The 20,668-nt window shown below is 37.9% G+C and overlaps 1 protein-coding gene across 1 annotated transcript in view; it reads left to right on the top strand.

Annotated features, from left to right (window-relative positions):
* The window catches only part of LOC124164925 (arrestin homolog), a 420,717-nt gene that overhangs the window by 385,050 nt on the left and 14,999 nt on the right, over positions 1–20,668 (top strand). The window lies entirely within an intron of this gene.

The raw sequence follows: 20,668 nt of genomic DNA, 5'->3' as shown, positions 1-20,668 counted from the left end.
CCATATGACTCTTCCAAAATGCTTAAAAACTTAAAATTCACTACTTATAAAATTTACCGGGGCATGGTCCCCGGTTTGGGCCCCCCCAATATTTTTTGTAAGTCGGCACCCTTGTTGGTGGCAAGAAATTTAAGCAATTTCGAAGAGACATATGTCGACCAAATAATTAGCCCGACTATTTCACACGGAAAAAATAATCCACCTTCAACAGGATTCGAACGAGGTCCCCCGATTAAAGGGCAAAACCACGAACTAGCCGACAGTAAGCCTTTGTGGCTTCAATCGCCACTGCGTACGAAGAGAGAAAATTCCAAAGACGAAAAACTTACCGAGAAATGTACTCGACCCAGCGTTCCTTGAACAGCTATCGGTGCGAATTTGAGGGATATTATACGCACATGAATTCCATAGCATGATTATCATATGCTTCCGGGTCACGCTCCCATGACTTAGAAGTTAGCATTCTTAAAGAATTATTGGATGACTTTAATGCTTGAGTATTCCGGTGTCTTTGCTTAATTGACAACATAATGACGATGGAATACATAACTATGTGATCGTCAGTAGAAGATTTTACGCCATTTGCACAGTTATTTTGAAGAAAAAAAGAATTGAAACAGTGCTCCGAAAAAAAGGTTCTGTTAACATTTGCGATACTACCATTAGAGCCCACGCAGATCCAAATCATGATGCCACGATATAAAATTATGACATGCAATGCTTACAGAAAATGATTTTTGCTCAATTAATTGCTGAATAAATCGCCAAGACTACAAAATAAAAATGATAGATGAAAACTCGTGCACGCTATATTTAATTATCCAACAAGCATAATTGACGGAATAGAAACATTCCTACGGAACCAACATCTCTCCTCCACTAACCCAAGACCCGTTCTCTTTTATTATGCATTACTAGGAAGTAATCGAGCCAAACGACTGGAAAGGTTTTAGAGAAAATGAAAAGGAAAAAAAGCCATACCAAATTGAAACAGAGCTCTTTCTTTGACGCCAGATAACTTGAGCGCCAATACAAAATAAAAGCTGTAACGTCCCCGCTTCGCAGAGTGATCTTAAAGGGCACAAGAGCTTCGAGGAATAAAGTTTTCCGATTCAAGATACCACGTTCCACCTACAAACAACTCTTTCACGACAACTCAGGAAGGCGAGTGAAATACCTCCGTCGTACGGTAAGCGTTCGCTAGATGATCCATCAATTTACAGTCGCGAATGCCTAACGAGAGATGTCACCCACCATTAAGCCTCGGGCTTCTGCCGTCATAGTGTTTTATTTTTACAAAATGATCGATAGGCAATCATAGAAGGCTGAAAAACAGGCCCTTATAAAAGCCTGCTCAGGTGATCCATCTCTTGGCGTAGGTTCTTAAACCGAATACCGTGTTTGACGCGAAAATTTGACGAATATAAAGAACGTCAACGGCTCACATACCTATCAAGAACTTGGTTTACATCACAACATGTCTGTCGTAGCAGACGTTATAGTGCCACTGCATTTCAACTACTTTCGCAGCGGAGTGTACGAAGCATATTTTGTGGGAGCTTTACCCAAACTTTTAATTAGGTACCATCAATAAATGAAGAAAAAAGTAATTTCGTAAAAAAATCGAAAATACTCTTCTTACGATATCGAACGCTGTCAATAACATCCATGCAATATTCCTAAAAATTGGAGTTTCAATTGGACACAGTGACGGATCTATGGGGGGGAGGCTAGTGCCCCCCTTGGACGTCCAATTTACACTAGATAGAATGATAATTTTTGTTCGGACCCGCAATACTTCCGGGAGTTTACCCTGTACTTCGCCCCCCCAAGTCCTTATCCTGGATCCGCTACTGATTGGAAATATTCCATGGAATTATAAGGTAGTTCCTATCTATGCACTCAGGTAAAGCAAAATACATTTAGATTATTAGGTAATTTTATTCAGGCAAGACTAATAAGATGCGTGCCTTAGCGTAAGAGTCATTAAATAAATGTATACGGAATAAAAACGTAAGAAAATTGTGAGTTATAAGCGATTAAATATTACACTTAGTATGCCCTACGCCCAAGTATACTAATGTTCTCAGCAAAATAGGGATTAATTAATCGAAGAATTGAAAAATAATCTTTTGAAAACGGATTGAATAAATATTCTTCATTCCATGATCCTTTATTATAGAACTGGGTCATTCCATTTCAAATCACAAAATATGAATAAAATTTGTAGCTCGACATTTTTAATTATCCTGATTTTTTTATCATTGGTCTCCTACAAGTAGACAATCACAAAACACCATTTGAAATCAATTTAGAAGCCATACTTTTTTTGGCGGCCATTTTTAAAAGGGCGGCTGGGCAAATTTTGATGAAGAACGTGGTTTGCATAAAGTTTAATTTCGAAGCTATTTTAAAAGATATCAGAATAATTAAAAAACCAGTGTATTCACCATGAAAACAACTTTTGGAAACAATTTTTTTTATTTTTCTATCATAAAATACAGTCCGTCAAAGTAATTTCGTAAAAACACGGGAAAACATTGTCAATACTAACTTTTTAAAGCCATACATTTTTTGAAGGAAACGAGAGTCACTAATAAAATGTTATTTCTGATTTGAATACTTAAACAACTACTTGCAGTAAAAGTTTTAGCAATGATAATGCACTCCTTTTTTCTAGAGCTTATACAACTAATATTACATGGTGTTTTGTGATTGTCTATTTGCAGGAAACCAATGATAAAAAAATCATAACAATTAAAAATGTTGAGCAACATGGCCTAGGTGATTTGAAATGGATTGACCCAACTAAGAATGGAAATCTTTTACGCTTTATTTTTACTCTGGTCGCATATTATGATGCTGCATAATCCAGTCTCTTATCAACCAGGCGTCAGAATCAGCAAATTCGTGAATGCTATTTCCCAAAATAGAGACAAGAGGCATGCTATAATATTTTGGAAAATGGTTGGTGAAGTGCGGAGAGAGAGGAATGTATTTAGCGTTTTTCACGAAAATGGTATTTACTTCATTTAATTTCGGAGACAACTTCTCATACAATTTTAGATAGAATTAACGATGCCAGGTGGCGTAGTGGTCACCGCACTGACCCGAATAGCTAAAGGTCCATTATTAAAGTCGTGAGCCGTGTGATTTTTAGCGAAGTAATTCATCGCCACTAACGCAGCAGAATCTCAATTACCGCGACTGCATATGGAGCTCGCTCGTTTCGTTCAACAAAAGACACTACTTGCACGGCAGGGAATTAAGCGCTCAGACATGTTGATTCCCGTTTTTTTACTACCGAGGGGCAGATTTGTACATTTCTGCGCATTCTAAATCACACATCTAAATGCCCAAAATGAGATCCAACTGGACCGCAGATTTTGTCCACAGAATCAAAGATAAAGCCGCTTTAGAATTCATTACCGTTAAATATCACAAGAATCAACACTCCTTCACGTTTTGGACGCATTAAGTTAAAAAATGCACAACATGGAGCGAAATGAGGTCAGTAATCATCATCCACTGTATAAAAAATGTGAGCTACTCAGGTAAAACTGAAAAATACGGAATTTCATACGGCCAAAATTACGCCCACTATAAAGTTAAATGGTCTAAATTAAGTTTATATTGAATAAGTAAAATCAATAACCCAAATGTCCTCTATGCAAAAAATTTTCCCTTCTACCGCACTGATGGCAGTGAAGAAAATGAGAGGGCATTAATGGCAGAAAAAGGAGAATAATCGAATAAAAATATGCTTGATGGGCAAAGTTGGACGAAACGAAAGAAAAGATTCAAACGAATAAACAAAAGAGTAGATTCACAAGCGAAACTCATAGACATAATGGTTGTATAAATAGAAAAATGAACAGGGGGCATGAAGGGAGCGAAGAGATAGAATACAAAGATAATCTTAGCCTTGGAAGTAATCAGGAAATTAATTAAGTAAAATACAAATGGCCTGTAATTGGGAATGGAGTTGAAAAATAAGTAAAGAGAAAGGAGAAAATTTCAGGAAAAAAGAAAATGAGGACATGATGCAGTTATTTATCCTCCAACGGTATCCATGGTGATGAATAATATTAACAACTCATGCTTAAACTTAGCGGTGAATAGGAAATACAGAAGTGACTAAGTCAAATATGAAATCACAAATATAGGTCGCGATACACGACCTTGTAAATTAATTAGAAGCACATACGAGCGGTTATTTTTTGCAGCTATCTCCCTCCATGAACAACGATCAACGAAAGACAAAAGAAGCGAATTAACGGTATCGCTTGAACGGAGGTTAGAACAACCTTGCAATAGACATTTTGGAAACGGCAATCACATCGGAGTACCGGCAATAATTTTACGACCATCTGTAATGGAAACCAACTTCAGGATTACATCATTCATCACTAAAAGTAATTACGAGCTGAACAAACAAGAGAAACGAAGGGATTTGAGCGAAACTTGTCGGGCGCATGACGTTTAATTTTACTCCCCTGAATTGCAAGTGTACATAGTAATGGAGGTCAACGATGGAGGTACTCTCAGACTGTGTTTGTTCCACGGAGAGCGCTATTCATAGCAGCTAGGGATTCGGTCAAACGCATACCGCGGGTCGCTGCTTTAGCGGCATTGACCCAAGCAGCGAGGAGAATGGTGGAGACCAGGAGTTCGCAGCTGCGTTTCATTGATTTATGGCGCAGATCCGACGCAGTTGTCCTGGGGTTTCTTAGCACCTGCTAATAGACCACGCGACGCCTCAAACAACACCTCCCATAAAAGCGCATTGAGACGGTGATAAATTATTCTGTACTTGCCAATTTTCCTCGATAAAAAGTAAAATATTCGAAACGTAAATCGATTGATAAAAAAAACTTGGAACTTATAAGGCAAGATGCCTAGCTCCACATTCCCTTTTCATTACATCAGGCTTTCACGAAGTCACGTTGGAAAACGTTGCTTTAATAAGCGATTCTAATTACAAAGGTATGAATTTGCTGCGATAAAAATAACATGACCGGACCGAAGTACGAATCCAGACCTTCCAATTGAAGTATCGAGTTAAAATCTCAGTGCATTAAAAATATTTCAATAAGAGATTTCTCATAACTCCGGAATATATACCTAAGAAGCCGTGCTCAAAACATCTAACAAATTTAATGGTATTATGTTTTGTGTTGATGCATGACATTATAATCAAGACGAGCTTTAACAAGACAAGCAATATAAGGAAGAACTTTTTTGGGTTGATTTTCGAGAATGAATGGCCTCGTTGGGACGGAAGAAGCCATTATGGACGTTAAAGAAAGAAATTTAAAGAATAAAATTAAAATAGAAAAACTCTAGCCACCAAAGAATAAATGGGCAGGCTTTGCTGAACCAACTACATTAGAACCACCGCGGGGGCATTTTCATTATCACATCGGGATAAAATATTTGTGAAGGAGGAATTTCGTAAAGATGTATTATGTCAGTAACTTTCAAAAATTTTTTGTCCTTATTATCTGCTCGACGCAGAAATGAAAGATTTTAATATTTTTCTGGATACAGCTCCAAAACCTCTCATGTCGCCAAGGAATCGAAATAACTACTGTGCTTCGCTTTTTCCCTCATGATCCTGTTTATTGATGACCTGCTCTGCCCTCAGAGTAAATACGCATGGAAAAGAGGGATTTTCGGCTTCCGTGTACGCAACCAAGATTAAAATAATAAAATCCAGATTACGTGATCTCTAACTTGCCTGATTGGCTGGTTCTGACGAGTTTTTTCAAATGTTATTTAATTATTTTCAATGTTTTTTTACATTAAATGTAATTATTTCGAAAAAAAATAGAATTATGGGAATGTAAAAAAAACCCTCTTTGTAAGGATTTCATTTGCTCTTGCGCATTTAAATGGGTTTTCGAAAGTCGCCACTCGCGCCGCTGACAGACAAAGTGATCCTAGTTTCACGGGTAAATAAGGTGTAATTAGGGGTGTCAACCGAATTTCATATACATGCGATCTATTAAATTCATAAATTTTCAATGATATCCCTTGCAATTACAAACATTATATTGTCAAATATTGGAATAAAGTTTTGCACTCTTCACCGCGCCGAAGATATTTTTTTTTAACAAATTTAAATGCGACCGAAGTGCCAGCAGAAATCGACCTTACATGGGATGGCAACTATCTCTATGCAATCCTCTCGAAGCATAATTAGAGAACCGTACTTTGAAATTTAAGTGAAAATGACATACACTTCGTCACTCGAACTCTATTCAAGTAATACATTAACTTATTCACCAGTTTAAAAGGAACAGGAGGAAGAAGCGTGGAAATGTTAAGTCAAGTGTGCCTTCCTGACCTTGACAGCTATATCCCGGGGAGAAAAGATAGACATATATATATTCACGCCAGTAATTTGGGTCACCAGGGCGGGTGGAGACGTTAAGGATCCTCGGGAAAATTCTTCGTGTAAATTATGTCGGGTTGGGCGCCCCCGATGTGAGCAGGTTTCCTGCCCTGAGGTAATGCATTCAGGAGTCCCGAAGAGAGGAAACACTCCCGAAGAAGACCCGGAGAAGCCTAGTTAACAACTGACGACAGAGTTTACACTCCGACTCGGAGGAATACGGTGTGTCTGCGAGAGGAAGGAAGCATGTGTGCATACGCGAGTTGGGACTGACTCGCAAACGACTCGACACCGACCTTCAGTCCATTACACCGCTAGACCAGTCGAAGTACGCCGCAGGCTCCTAACCCTTGTGTCCAAAGAAAGACTTTACCCCATCTCCTTCTCATTGGAGGCAATTCCATGACTTCGCTACGAGTTCAAAAAGGTCTTTCCTATTCGCTGCTCTTCCCAGGTAATGGCGCAGTCACTACGAATCTTCTTATGCGTGGTCGAACACTGTGATATCTACCGATAAAGATAATATTTTGACGAGAATTTGCCATAAATCATAGGCTAATTTTCTGCCACACGTGTGTTACAAATATTCCTTAGACCTCACTTTAAAAAAGAGAATCCAAGCACTGAAAAAATCACCAACGCAAACGAGTAAACATCCACTATTAATGTCATTGTCGTAGAAAAAACTTTTGTAACCCAACCAGGCCTAATGATTACCGAAAGCGCGTAACTCACACATGCTGAAGAGTTTTAAACCGTCTTCTGCATGAACCCCACCTGCCCCAACCTGAGGAAATAACACTAACACGCATACTTTACCCTGCTATACGTAGGTATCACTGTATAAAACCCTTTAGTCTAAGAAATACAAACTTATTGATGTAAAATCAATCAATCAATGTGATGGGCACGTTACTGCCGGTATACTAAAGACAAAGCTATTATCATGAATACCAGAACTAAAATGTATAGTAAAAAAAAGTAATTAAATTCTTAAGAGTACACAATTCATCCGTTTCGCTTTATGAAACTTCACTAGCTCTTCAGCCATTAACATTAAATAAAATATTCAGAACAAGTTTTCCCTTCCGTTGAATCATGATATTTAACGCCAAAAGAAAGGCAGGGCCTACAGAGAGAATCAGGACCCAAGGTGGGTCCTCTGAGGGTTACAACGCACGGGGGCCGGGAGCCAAGTCAGAGACTTATACGACATTATACAAAACAAATGTATACTGGCAGGTTTCAACAGTGAATACTCATCAGATGAAGCATAATGGTTCTTCCAATTGCTTTCAAAAATAATTGTTGATATTAATTTTTAAGTGATCGATGGTTATAGTGGGTGGCATGTTTCTTTTTGATATTGTAAATGTGAGTTCCTCCGTAAAGAGAAAATATAATTAAAATTAATGCTCACGAATTCGTCATGATATCCATGCGATAATCTTCTAGTACTTTCACGATAAGAAACACTCCATTGCGGGGAATTCTCGAGCAAATGATGGCGGAATTTACTTCAGAAACTTTCATCTTTCCAGCTGACCCGGGGATTCGGCGAGCAAAAGCTCGTCGAGGATACTGAGAGACACTGGAGGGTTCTACTCTAGACTGCAACTGAAAGTTAGGCTAGGCTTTCAAGTTGCTAGTCTCTCAAGAAGTTGCCTCCCATGCATTTCACACCACAGATAGCATTAGTGGTGGTTAGCGTTGCGAACGAGATACTTTGATAAAACTTTTAACCGCCTTCACATCTTAAATCTAAGACCCTACATACGCAAATGGCCTTGGAAATTTCTTGGATTCTGCCGGAAAAAAAACTTTCAAAAATTATAACTACTGAGAACAAACACTATCTCACCAAATTTTCATTTAATTTAGCAAACGAAATTATTAAAAAGTTATTTCCCGTAAAAGCCTCCGAGCATGAAATATTAATGATCACTTCCATCTGAAAAAATACGTAAATTCTCACAATATTAATTTAAATGCGACTGATGATGAAGTAAAGAAAAACCCATAAGAATACATTGTGAGCATAACAATTTTCATTTATACAACATTTCGGTAGATCATGCCCAAAACAACTTTTTCTGACCATAGATATTAAAAGCATAAATACAAATAAGCTAGTTTATTTGTATCTTCTACGAAAAAAAAAACGAAACAACAATACATATATGGTTCGTCATGTTGTGCGCCAAATATCCTAATTAACTCAAGAATTGTCGCTGTAAACTCAGTACTCAGTGCTACAACAAACACTAAGCTTGCAAGCCAAGGTTCAAATTCATGAGTCATCAAAATAACGGCTGATAAAAAATGAAAAAAACGTTACAAAGACCGCATGTTCCCTTTGACGACAATGCATAACAAAAAAGGATTGCTGCTCTCCGATATGTCATCATGGATTCATGTTTCCCCGGAAACGATACGCTGCAGCCAATTCCCAACACAATAATCATATCATCTAAACTGGGGAGCCATTAAATTACAAAAAGTCGATTCCGCCTAAAAGCTATACTCAAAATGGATAAATTATACGTTAAAACACATTTAACCAAGTATAACTAAGATATACCATTTATATGTGATACTTTTTCATAAGATATCTTTGAATGGCTAAGACATACATATTGATATAGATTGAAGATGCATCGTATAAAATTTAATTAATTAAGGAAAAACAAATATTTCACCAACTTTGTTTAGGAGGAAAATCATGACAATTAAGACAGCATTAATCCAAACGAACAAGGTAGCTAGAACAAATATAAAGACCAGCTTCCTAGTTCAACCTAAATTAAAATACACAAAAATGACGGGATTCTAAGGAGAAATGTGAGATTGAGGAGCAATTCTCAGAATTTCTGGAAATTATATGATGCGCAATTGATAGCTATAGCAGCAAGTAAAAGTTCAAATTGAGATAGGGAAGGAGAAAAATGGTATTACTTGATAACATATACGAGTAAAGCAAGACTAAGCTGAGTATGTCGCTGAAATGATGACAGACAATAATTAAACATAAAACACAACTTTTCGACGTATACACTTCATCCTACATTTAGAGTATATACTTCGCAAATTTCATTCCAAATGAAATCTATATTATTCAAGGAAAAAGGTAGGATATCACACGTTACAAAATAAAATGAATATTTCAAAATATACTAGAGTAATGTCAACTGATCCGTATTTAACTATGAGGAAGTTCATAATTATTCAGACAGAACATTAATTTTGCGAGTTATTATTCATTGAAAAACCAAATTCCACACCCAGGAAGTGAGCGAATTCTATTCGAACAGGAGAAATTTTTAAACATGCGTCACAAAACCACAATTTAAAAAACTGAGTTCTCCCACAATCTACTAAGCCACCCAATAATTAAAATCCTATGATATCAAAGAATAAGGTTTACCAATTCGTCTAATACATTCCATTTTTTTGCATATGCGACGCTAAAAATGAATTTCATCTGTTCGTTTGGTGAAAACCTAGGCAATGAAACTAATTGTGCCATAAAAGAGAATTCTTCTATGCCGTGAATAAGCACTGCAATAGAATATGATATGTGGAATCACTTTGACACCGTTACGCTAATAATCAGCCGAACATTGCTCAGCTAGTAATTAGGGAATAGTGTATCTCAAAACCTAAGCTTCAAGCGGGAAAACGTACCAATTCCTGGATTAATCGTGCAGCAGTTTTAGCCTCAAATTAGGATAAAATTAATAATGCATACCTCTAATTTATCCCAATCAACCGGAGCGCTATCATAAAGCATTCACTGAATAACGATTCACAATCAGTAAAGGTTTCTGTCATATTGGGGACGATTTAAAACAGTAGAATAATTAATTTTTTAACGTGATCAATTTGAAGGGATTGTCTTTCAACAAAGGCTGTGAATACAGTATATTTCAATTAAGTAACTCAAATCCAATTAGCACAATAGTATGTGTTTAAATACAAAATTTTAGACAAAGTTTCGGTACATTTTTAGACCTTCTTCAGCGCTACGAAAGAATATGATTATATTAATGTGATCACAACGTTTTTTACAATAATAAAATAAAAAAGGAAAGAAATCAATGGTACATAAATTATAAAAGAAAGAGACAAGAATATTGACATACCAAATGTTTGCGATGAACATGATTTGTTTATTGATTGTAACTAATCGAATAATTGTCTCATATAAATTATAAATAAATAGTAAATATAAGTCATGAACAAATTTGTAAATGAAAGGAATATTGAACGGTAATTTAGCGATTACATTGCCTAAGACATGATCCACGGTCAGATCAGCCATTAATATGTATATATATTCTCTATTATGCGACATATAATTCTGAATCTAGGACTAAAATACTAATAACAGTTCGAAATAAACTGCACCCATTCATATTGTAGCAGAGAGCACGATGGTTCCCTAAGGTTACGAAAAGGTATATAGGTTTATGGCACCGGTCAATAAACACGCAATGCCCGAGCCATGGTCCCGACAAAACCGACCCTCCACCCGTCCGGAACCCCTACACGATCGGGTGCAGGTACACCCTAGTGGGCAATGTCCACAACCTCAATAATTCACGGGAGAGAAAGCCAGGGTTAGGGATGTATATGTATGTATAGCGGGAGTGCGGCTATTCTTCCGGCGCCCATAATCTCCCAGACCCGATCTAATTTGCGCGCCTACACGCATGGTTGCACATGAAGTGATAATCGCGCGTGATCGGGCAAAACATAGGGGATGCGTGGAAGAACTGTGACCAACAGGGTGCCTGGCGGGAATTAGAGGATAAAAGGGGTGGTTAACGAGTTACCCTTCGACACAGTTGGACGTGAGTATAATTAACGATATCGCATCCACGCATTTTTACGCGAGGAATGACCACAGAGATTTGGAAGAGCAGTTGCAGAGATGACTCCAAGATAAGAGGGGTTATATGGAACAATGCGGTATCCAATGAAAAAAATTCTTGCGCATTACGCATTTTTATTCAAGACTCAAATCACCGATGGCGGCGCTGAAGGTGCTCATGTAATTTACCAATATGGCCGACACATTGAGGATAGTGCTATGATGATAACATTGGTGTAATACGACAAATTTTCAAGCTACTGCGATAAAATAAAGCATAAAATTTCAAGGAAGATTAATCTTCGTTTTGAGGAGGCATTTCTATACTTAGGGGCAACTAAAAACAGCAATAAAGATTCAGGAAGTAATAAATTATAGCTAAAATATCTGCTAATATCTCACGGCTATCACTGAAATGGCCATTAATGCATGACTCAGTTGTTTTAGCAGGGCAGAAAACCTAATGACCATTAATGCACGACTCCCATCAAAAACAGTTGTTTTAGCAGGGTAGAAAATAAAAAGTGTAATACGTTGTTTACCTTAAACGCCTTAAACCTACAAACCATCGTCTCAATGAATGATAATTTGTAGTCATGAATTGTAACTGAAAGATATTATTCATCAATACGAATGCATAAAATATACTACTTACGAAATACTACTTATGAAAGCTTAACGCCAACAAAATAAAAAGATAAATCAGGAAATACCCAACAGTGCTATTTATTTGTCAACGTGGTTTCCAAAGGCGACTGCTTGGTATCCTCGAATTTCTACTTCGGAATTCGGCCGATAGTTAGCGTCCCACTTGTCTGGATTCTTGAATACCACTGGTGTTGTGGACCTTACCTGAGGACCTGGGATTATATTTTCGGCGGAGATATTTTTTAGAAGAATCCGTAACCTAGATGAGGTGTCGTGTAAAGGGCATATCTGAGCATAAAAGACCGTTAATCGGATGGAACGTTAACCTATTTTCACCTTCTCCATGGTGGACTAATTCAGACGCATACCTGAGTAGAATACCACGCAGTAATCGCGCATGATCGAGCAAAACATAGAGGGCGGAATGTATACTCGAAATGTAATCAACAGGGTGCCCAACGGAGATCACAGGATAATATGCGAGATTACCTAGCTACCCTTAGACAACGTGGGAAACAAATATAATTAACGATACCGAATCAGTACAAGTTTGCTCAAAAAAGGGCCACAGAGATGAAGGAGAGAATAATTCTTCCAAGAGACGATTCCAATAATTGAAGGGTTGAATGCAACAATGGGCTACTAAATTTGTCGGCATTCCGTTTTTTAGTATAACTATCGTATCACAGATAAATCAGCGTAAATTGGTTGGTGAAGTGGCTTGGATGTTGGCCGCCCATCCCGAGGGCCTGGGTTTGGATTCCGAAGGTATATCAGAGTAAGCCTTATTCTAAGTTTAGTGATATGCCAAGGGTACAAAATGCATAGTACACCATCCGTCAGATGAAAAGTTAACCGGTCGACCCCTTTTTCTTAGAAGGTTAATACAGACAGGAAAGAAAGGCATAGAAAGTTATTTCAGGCGAAAGAGACATTTTATTTACAGCCTTGTACAAGTATCTATCTACTAATAGATTATATCAAAATTTGCATGTTTGTCCCGATGAAATACAGTGAAACGAATATGTATTCATTCCCAAACAATTTTCAAGGAGGAATTAACAGACAGAAAAATATTCCCATTAATTTCTATTACCGTGGGAAACAAATTTTTATCTACAGAAAACGATTACTCGCGGTACACTAATCACAATATTTAGTCTTCTTCAGAGAACACGAATATGGTGAGATTATTTAGCTGAATGTAAATAGAGATAAATTCTCGTATTCTTTCCACGCAGTTACAGTTAAATTCCTCGGATATCTGTTAGTGATCACAACCATTCTATAAAATATGCTCACGATGGCGATATGGTGCAAATGAGACACGTTATTCAAAACAAATATTTCATCATCATCATCATCACTGGTCAACAATCCTAGGATTGGTTTGACGTAGCTCTCCACTCAGTTCTCCTATCAGCTAATCTTTTCACTCCTACGTATTTCTTCTCTTTCACATCTCTCTTTACTTGTTCCATATATTTTGTTCGAGGTCTTCCTTTTCCATTCTTGCCTTCCACCTGTCCTTCGACGATTGTCTTCATCAGGCCATCATGTCTCAAGATGTGGCCTATAAGGTTGTTCCGTCTTCTTATTAAGGTTTTCATGAGGCTTCTCTTCTCTCCTACCCTTCTTAGGACTTCCTCGTTACTAACTCGGTCGATCCATTTGATTTTCATCATTCTTCTGTAGCACCACATTTCAAAGGCCTCTATCCTTGCTTTCTCCGCTGCGGTCATTGTCCATGCCTCACTTCCGTATAGGAGCATACTCCAGATGTAGGTTCTTATAAATTGTTTCTTTACATCCATATTTAAGTTTCCCGCTGTAAGCAGGTCTCTCTTTTGGTGGAATGCTCTCTTCGCCTGGGCTATTCTGCTGATAATTTCTTTCTTGCTTCTCCCGTCACTAGTTATCTTGCTTCCCAAATAACAGAATTCATCCACTTCTATCAGTTTTTGCCTCCCTATTTTAATGTTGGTCTTGACTTCTTCTCTTCTGCTGCATACTAAGATCTTGGTTTTCTTCGTGCTTGTTTTCAGTTGATATCTACTCATTACCCTACCCATATTAACCAGAATATTTTTCAAATCCTTCTCTGTTTCTGCTATAACAGCTATGTCATCGGCAAATCTTAGCATGCTTATTTTTTCTCCATGGATATTCACTCCCAATGCCTTTTCTTTGATTTCCTTAATGGCTTTTACAATGTAAACGTTGTAAATTACGGGTGACAATGTACAGCCTTGTCGCACTCCTTTCTTAATTCTTGCTTCTTCACAGCTGGGCCCTGATTTTATCACGGCTATTTGGTTTTTATATAAACTGTGGATGATTCTTCTGTCATTATAAAGAACCCCAATTTCCTTTAGGATTCCAAGCATTGTGCTCCAATCCACGTTATCAAATGCTTTCTCTAAGTCCACAAACGCAACGAATGTTGGCTTGTTCTTTTCCATTCTCTTTTCTAAGAGCAGTCTTAGGGCCAATATTGCTTCCCTTATGCCTTTGTTTTTCCTGAATCCAAATTGGTCCTCATCCAAGTACTCTTCTGCTTTTCGTTCTATTCTTCTATAGATGATCCTTGTCAGTATCTTTGATGCATGTGTAGTAAGGCTTATGGTCCTAAAATATTCGCACTTCTCCGCTCGTTTCTTCTTAGGAATAGGGATTATAATGTTCCTCTCGAAATCCTTTGGTATCTCACCTGTCGTATACATTTCACTAATGATTTTGTATAGCTGGCTCAACGTCTTCTCTCCTGAATTTTTGATTAGTTCTGCAGGAATGTCATCAATGCCAGACGCTTTATTTATCCTGAGGTCTCTTACAGCCGCATCAAATTCCGATCTTAAAATTGGGGCTCCCATGCCATCGGCATCCACTTCCCTCTCGTTTTCGATAGCATTCGTTCTGAGGCGACTTCCTTTGTACAAATCTTCCAGATATTCCTTCCATCTCTTCCCTTTTTCTTCGTTTTCAATCAATAGTTCTCCGTTTTTGTCCCTAAGGGTATTACATCTTACGCCCCTTTCCTTAAAGTGGTTCCTCACTATCCTATAAGCGGCCTCTACTTTTCCATGTTTAAGATTGTTTTGCACGTCTTCGCAAATGCTTTTCATCCACGTTTCTCTAGCCTTCCGCGCTTTACGACATATTTCGTTCCTTATCCTCTTGTAACGATTCTGTCCTTCCTCTGTTTTCGCAGCCTTGTATTTTCTTCTTTCTTCAATGAGATCTAATATTTCATGAGAGACAAATATTTCATACTATTTTTTTATAGACAAAAATAAGCTTTATATCATGGATAATACTCTAAAATTTTGACAGCTAAATTTGGGAAATAGCATGAAGATTGGCCACTCAATATAATTTTAACTAATTAATATTACAAATTTTATTTCTAGAGCATTTTCATTTAATCATCCTGATATGACATTAGTAAAAGCAGCAATTCAAGAAAAGTTCAAAAATAATGAAGTAACAAGTTAACTGGATTTATTTTAAGTAGTTTCTCCATTCAAAACTTCGATCCTTTGGTCACACCTTATTCCAAATGTTGCAATTGTAGCTGTCCATTAAATTATTTCAATACACAATCAAGCATTGCCTTTAACACCACTAAGCATTTATGGATTTGAAGGTGAGATGTCCAAAAGCGTAGCCTTGAGTATTACCTTTTTGCATCGCCGGACATATAGTCACAATATAGTGGACGAATTATGAAAGTTCAACACTTCCGGTCACTTACTTCATTTCTCTTGGCGAAATGTCATTAGATTTAAAGTTTTTTTATCATCATCAAATTAAAAATTCCAAGTAAATTCGAAAAAAAGGGAAGAGATACGATTTTGCTGAACTCGAATGACCCTTACGGACGGAAGGGACCCTCTTACTCTCTCTCCCCCATATTTAAAAAGGCTAACTGGTCAAATCCCGCGGTTGACTCCCACAGGCACGACATGAGTTGATAGAAGCAGCAGAGACCAGTTGGGTCTCCGGTAGAGCGATGGGGCGGAAAGGACATTGGGACACCGAAACGTAATCAGAGTTGGAATGCGGAATGAGAGGCCACGATAAGTGGAGAAGACAGGAGAGTACTAGGTGTGCAGCCACGCGGACCGACTCGAGTAAACAAACACGCCGTTAAGGTTTGGCGGACGCGCATCACAGATAGCAGCCTCGTTACGAGAATAACACGGCACGGCACAGGATATATCTCTTAGGCATGAGGGACGAGCCAATCCGGCGATCCTTTAATGGAGCAAACAAATCCATCACAGCGAAGATATATTTTACTGCAGATTCACAATCTAGACACTTTGCGTGGTATCAGTCACTTGGGCGGCATGATATTTTTTTTTCTCTACATATACCATGTGAATAAAACGGCTGAAAACTGGATCTGACCTATTGCTATGTCCCTTAGCTTAACAATAATTACAAATCTTTGAAAAACCATCATATAGAAGAAAAAATGAAACCGTTCATTAAAATGGAATGAAATTTTTTCCGCTCCTTCTAAAAAATGCATTGCACGCAGGTGCGTCTTCACTTCATTAGTTTGTTGATCGTAATAAACGACAACATTTGCCTCTTTCCATTATTGAGGAATTCCTCCAGGGTTATCAACCAGGTTAATTTATTCGTATAGGGCGACGTTTCGGAAAACGAATTGTCTTCCATTTTCAAGGCGTGTTACTACTCAATGAATGTCCAATTTCACACTGAACCGAATCGACCGTTTAGCGAGCAAAAAAATAATGCAGAAAATTATGTACTCCAGATCTTCGTAAACAGCAGTACTATGCCAAAGAAAACGCTGCAAGTGATTTCTGATGACTAAGTTAAAGATTTTTGACATCACCCGTTTGAATCAGCTAAAAAATCCAATCGTTTTTGCTCATCATGATGAATGCAAAACTAAGTAACTGAGCGCAATTCTTTATCTACCCTTCGTTTGATGGCCTTTCGGTCGTGGTTTTAAAATCCGAAACCAATGGTTACAGGATAAATAAAAAAATAAAACTCTCTTTGAACAGTGAGAACACACATTACCAGAGTAGAATGTCTCATGCCACTGAGTGTAATAATTAATAGCGATTAGCCTTTTCACCATTCAGGCTGTTACTTGAATGGTAACGAGGATAATGCGATAATAAGAACGAAGTGGGTGTAAAACGAGCAAAAGAAGTCGCGATTATTCTAGAACTTGACGAATACTTATTTTGTGAGCAACATTTATAGAGGCGATTTACCGATTCTCTTTACAAATTTCCACTTAAAAATAACGCCATTACAATTCTATTCCTTGCCATAATAGTGCATTCTCAACATCTGTACTGCTTTGATTGTGCAGACCACTCACTCTGACACAAAATGGAGTACGGACTATCTCCACCCTACACACTATCATCCTCATCAGTTGCAACCCGTACTCAACGATATTATCGCTGCAAAATTAAGAGATTTTCATGTTAAGACGTTACTTAAAGCACTCTAATAATAGCTTTAAAACCACCTTACTTTTCATAATTTCCTCATTTCGTTCAGGATCCCGTTTACTCGCAACAATTTGTTTTCCCTGCAGTCCACCCGTCAGATATAATTGATTTTGGTGTATTCAAGGAAAGATCAACTCATAAACACTAATTACTGAGCAATCAAACTACTCTTCATCTCATTTAAATTTAAATAATTCCTCAAAACAAAGAATATCTCTCCTTAGGTAAAATAAAGCCTCACAGCAACTCAGAAAGGAGCGATTATCTTAGACCACGACACTTGGGAACAAAATAATTTAATCCATTCAGAGTAAAAATTGCTTTCTGAAAACTGATTGAGTAATTTAATGAACCACCAACCCATTTCCACTGAGAAAGATAAAATACTTACACAGATCGAGACATATCAATACTTACGGCCCTTACAGACGACAGAACACTTCTGGAAAGGAAACAGCGTGACGCCTGGATTTTCCAATGGTCTTGGCAACACGAACAAGCACTCTGAGCGTATCTATTCAACAGCACATATCGGGAGCCTGCGAGTCGGGGCACGCTTGGGGGTGCTGCAAACACGTCCCTCCGACAGAAGGGTTAATAAATATAGGTAGATGCTAGTAGCTGGTAGGCTCCGGTGTGTGCGCACGCTCGAGTGTAGACATGTATGGGGCGCAGGAAAACGAGTGGTCGGGGTTGAAAGGAAGCACGTTTTCATGGGCTGACCCTCGGAATGTGTGTTTTCCGGGAAGCAAAGATGGGCTGTGGACGCGGTGGAATTGAGGCGGAGAAAGGCGGAATGACGACGAGTCGACAAAGCATTTGTTGATATTTATTATTCAAGGAAATGACCCCGCGGACAATTGACCATTTCAAATGTATACACGGTGTTTAAGGAGGAATCTGCAATACATCAGGAGGCTCCACCTCACCTGCCCAAGCCAGACTTCAGGTCGAACACTTGAGTCAACTTAATGTAGCCTTTTTATGAGTGATAATACTATACAGAAGGAATGTTTCAGAGGGAATCCGCAATACTTCAGGAGATGTAGTAGGAGACAATTTCAAGCATTTTAGTCCCTTAACATGGGATTACAACTCCTCAGTTACTTGAGCTTAATTTCTTAATTTAAGTATTAACGATACGATTGCGCAGCCTCATCCATTTTATGTTTAATCGTTTCATACAATTATAACAGCACATTTTCAAACTTTAGTTATTGAATCTCCTAAAATCCAGATATAATAAAATAAATAAAATTTCGAAAAGGCTGGATACTCTAGAAAAACCGTTTTCATGGTAACTGCAAAGTGCATTCAAAAAATGTTTGCGTTGTCAAAGCTCAGTATCTAAGGAATTGCGGCAGCATTTTTATGAATAAAAAAGGGTTCAAATTGTCTCCCCTACCACATTTAGAAGTATTGAAGATTTATCCTGAAACACCGTGTGGATTGTTGGCTTTGAAACACTGTATAGAGGTAACGGCTCATCCGATTACAACTTCAATTATTTCAAAATAAAGCTTAAAGTTTTGAACCTTAAGAATATAAACTATTTTGTTATGTTTTTAAAGGCATGTAGATGTTTTCTGCTTTCATACCTTTTTTTGCTATTTCCATGCAATCAAGGAGTTTGAGCCTTTCTAAAATCGAAAGTAGCAAGCAAATCGACTTGAAATCAATACAGGTAGTCGATCACAATTTCACAAATAATTCACTTTCATAGGAAGTGTGACGCATTTATCTTATATTTTCACTGATTCATACGGCAAAATGAACTTATTCCTAATTATTATGATATCACATACACATTCGTTTTCTTATTGTAAACATTTTTTCCAAGCCTAAACCGGCAATCGCCATTAGAGCACAAATAAATATTTTAAGAGTGTGCCTCATTTATGAGTACATAAAATAAAAATTGACAAATACTGACCAATAATGTAACTACTCATTCATTTAAAATTTAAAGCTTTAACCATGTTTTAGTTAATACGTCGATTCTCCGGTGCACAATGCCAAGGTTAGATAGAGAGAAAAATTAACCTCATACTTTATGTTACTGCCATACACTTATGGGTGCTGCAGGTGCAACAAGTGGATGGGAAGAAATACAAAGTAGGGCGGCCTTGAATTTGACAGGACAGGTTACGAAGGGTGCGAAAGGGAAGAAATAAGAGGACGTGAGAGGTAATCAATAGGAAAATCATGTGGACAGCTCTCCAATCGTATTAAAGTATTTTTCCCCAGTAATTGTAATCTTAGGTGTATCCTCAAACTGCTGAAGTACCAATATTTTTGCATGCTTAGCGGCTAAACGGTGCGATACAGCTAATTTAAGCACCGAGTTAAAGGGTCGCAGCTGCCCCTCCTCCAGGCCCTTTGCAGCTAGTTGATCGAGTTCTTGTCCCTCCACGTGTAACATGCCCACGCAAGAAAACCCCCTGCAACAGGCTGCAAGAGAGCGTGACGCAAGCCCAAACCAATGATACCAATGTATCACTTGTCCTGCGGAAACTAGGGCGAAAATTAAACACACACGAGATGAGGTCCAGACGATTTTCCGAGTAGATCAACTTAACGATCCTGTACACGTGGCATCGCGAAATAATAGATACACGGCATTGTCTGCTCTTGCGGAGAGCCCCTAAACAAAGAGGCATGATTTCCTCAATGAATCGTTCCGGGCGTGATTTGACGCAATTGTTCCATGGTGTGCACTATAAGAACTAAAAAAACCGTAAATTCATGGGTAATCGAGTGCATTACCACCAATGTTTCTCTTCTTCCATTCAACGCTTCCGCAGCGTAGCGAAAAAATGGTCGTATCAAAATATATTTCGCACGAAATTACAAATTTTAGTTCCCATAGTAGTAGAGTAACGTTGGCCAATTAACTATTGGCATTTTCATTAATGTACTTACAGACTAAAAGGAACTTCCGTTAAATTTAATTTCAGATGATGGGTTGATTTAAAATAGAACTATACATTTATGATATCATTGGCACCATTATTAGGAGAAAATTAACGTAGTGCAATGTATATTACCCTCTCCTAAATTCCTCACGACCCAGACTCCCAGAGAACAACATAACACGCTCACTACATAGCTACTCAAACATCGGTGAAACTTTAGTAGTTGAAAAAAAGTTAGGCAACAGATGACGTACTCATAACTTGGAGCAAATACTGGTCTTACATATGCATGGTATACATAATCACAAGGCCTGATAATAGTGATTGA

The sequence above is a fragment of the Ischnura elegans genome, chromosome 9 (assembly GCF_921293095.1).
Source record: "Ischnura elegans chromosome 9, ioIscEleg1.1, whole genome shotgun sequence".
NCBI lineage: Eukaryota > Metazoa > Arthropoda > Insecta > Odonata > Coenagrionidae > Ischnura > Ischnura elegans.
Note: the sequence above shows the minus strand (reverse complement) of the source record. Positions and strands in the feature narration are given on the sequence as shown.